We start from the raw sequence: 2,500 nt of genomic DNA, 5'->3' as shown, positions 1-2,500 counted from the left end.
AATGGCCAGTTTTGGCCCGTTTTTGGGCCGTTTTGGCCAGTTTTTGGCCTGTTTTTGCGTTGCGCGGTGACCGTCTTGAGCGGAGCAAAATGTCAGCCATCTCAGCACCCTGGAACCCCCCGGGTGGCACAGGGCTGGATGGGGCTTTCGTATAGCAGGGACGGTGCTGCCTCTCGCTTCGCTCGCTGTCCGCCGCTCGCCGCTCCCTCGCGCAGCCAAAAATGGCCAGTTTTGTCCCGTTTTTGGGCCGTTTTGGCCAGTTTTTGGCCTGTTCTTGCGTCGCGCGGTGACCGTCGTGAGCGGAGCAAAATGTCAGCCATCTCAGCACCCTGGAACCCCCCGGGTGGCACAGGGCTGGATGGGGCTTTCGTATAGCAGGGACGGTGCTGCCTCTCGCTTCGCTCGCTGTCCGCCGCTCGCCGCTCGCTCGCGCAGCCAAAAATGGCCAGTTTTGGCCCGTTTTTGGGCCGTTTTGGCCAGTTTTTGGCCTGTTCTTGCGTCGCGCGGTGACCGTCGTGAGCGGAGCAAAATGTCAGCCATCTCAGCACCCTGGAACCCCCCGGGTGGCACAGGGCTGGATGGGGCTTTCGTATAGCAGGGACGGTGCTGCCTCTCGCTTCGCTCGCTGTTCGCCGCTCGCCGCTCGCTCGCGCAGCCAAAAATGGCCAGTTTTGGCCCGTTTTGGCCAGTTTTTGGCCTGTTTTTGCGTTGCGCGGTGACCATCTTGAGCGGAGCAAAATGTCAGCCATCTCAGCACCCTGGAACCCCCCGGGTGGCACAGGGCTGGATGGGGCTTTCGTATAGCAGGGACGGTGATGCCTCTCGCTTCGCTCGCTGTCCGCCGCTCGCTGCTCGCTCGCGCAGCCAAAAATGGCCAGTTTTGGCCCGTTTTTGGGCCGTTTTGGCCTGTTTTTGGGCTGTTCTTGCGTCGCGCGGTGACCGTCGTGAGCGGAGCAAAATGTCAGCCATCTCAGCACCCTGGAACCCCCCGGGTGGCACAGGGCTGGATGGGGCTTTCGTATAGCAGGGACGGTGCTGCCTCTCGCTTCGCTCGCTGTCCGCCGCTCGCCGCTCGCTCGCGCAGCCAAAAATGGCCAGTTTTGTCCCGTTTTTGGGCCGTTTTGGCCTGTTTTTGGGCTGTTCTTGCGTCGCGCGGTGACCGTCGTGAGCGGAGCAAAATGTCAGCCATCTCAGCACCCTGGAACCCCCCGGGTGGCACAGGGCTGGATGGGGCTTTCGTATAGCAGGGACGGTGCTGCCTCTCGCTTCGCTCGCTGTCCGCCGCTCGCCGCTCGCTCGCGCAGCCAAAAATGGCCAGTTTTGGCCCGTTTTTGGGCCGTTTTGGCCAGTTTTTGGCCTGTTCTTGCGTCGCGCGGTGACCGTCGTGAGCGGAGCAAAATGTCAGCCATCTCAGCACCCTGGAACCCCCCGGGTGGCACAGGGCTGGATGGGGCTTTCGTATAGCAGGGACGGTGCTGCCTCTCGCTTCGCTCGCTGTTCGCCGCTCGCCGCTCGCTCGCGCAGCCAAAAATGGCCAGTTTTGGCCCGTTTTGGCCAGTTTTTGGCCTGTTTTTGCGTTGCGCGGTGACCATCTTGAGCGGAGCAAAATGTCAGCCATCTCAGCACCCTGGAACCCCCCGGGTGGCACAGGGCTGGATGGGGCTTTCGTATAGCAGGGACGGTGATGCCTCTCGCTTCGCTCGCTGTCCGCCGCTCGCTGCTCGCTCACGCAGCCAAAAATGGCCAGTTTTGGCCCGTTTTTGGGCCGTTTTGGCCTGTTTTTGGCCTGTTCTTGCGTCGCGCGGTGACCGTCGTGAGCGGAGCAAAATGTCAGCCATCTCAGCACCCTGGAACCCCCCGGGTGGCACAGGGCTGGATGGGGCTTTCGTATAGCAGGGACGGTGCTGCCTCTCGCTTAGCTCGCTGTCCGCCGCTCGCCGCTCGCTCGCGCAGCCAAAAATGGCCAGTTTTGTCCCGTTTTTGGGCCGTTTTGGCCTGTTTTTGGGCTGTTCTTGCGTCGCGCGGTGACCGTCGTGAGCGGAGCAAAATGTCAGCCATCTCAGCACCCTGGAACCCCCCGGGTGGCACAGGGCTGGATGGGGCTTTCGTATAGCAGGGATGGTGCTGCCTCTCGCTTCGCTCGTTGTCCGCCGCTCGCCGCTCGCTCGCGCAGCCAAAAATGGCCAGTTTTGGCCCGTTTTTGGGCCGTTTTGGCCAGTTTTTGGCCTGTTCTTGCGTCGCGCGGTGACCGTCGTGAGCGGAGCAAAATGTCAGCCATCTCAGCACCCTGGAACCCCCCGGGTGGCACAGGGCTGGATGGGGCTTTCGTATAGCAGGGACGGTGCTGCCTCTCGCTTCGCTCGCTGTCCGCCGCTCGCCGCTCGCTCGCGCAGCCAAAAATGGCCAGTTTTGGCCCGTTTTGGCCAGTTTTTGGCCTGTTTTTGCGTTGCGCGGTGACCATCTTGAGCGGAGCAAAATGTCAGCCATCTCAGCACCCTGG

This window comes from Musa acuminata, unplaced genomic scaffold, assembly GCF_036884655.1.
Source record: "Musa acuminata AAA Group cultivar baxijiao unplaced genomic scaffold, Cavendish_Baxijiao_AAA HiC_scaffold_452, whole genome shotgun sequence".
In the NCBI taxonomy this organism is placed as follows: Eukaryota; Viridiplantae; Streptophyta; class Magnoliopsida; order Zingiberales; family Musaceae; genus Musa; species Musa acuminata.
Note: the sequence above shows the minus strand (reverse complement) of the source record.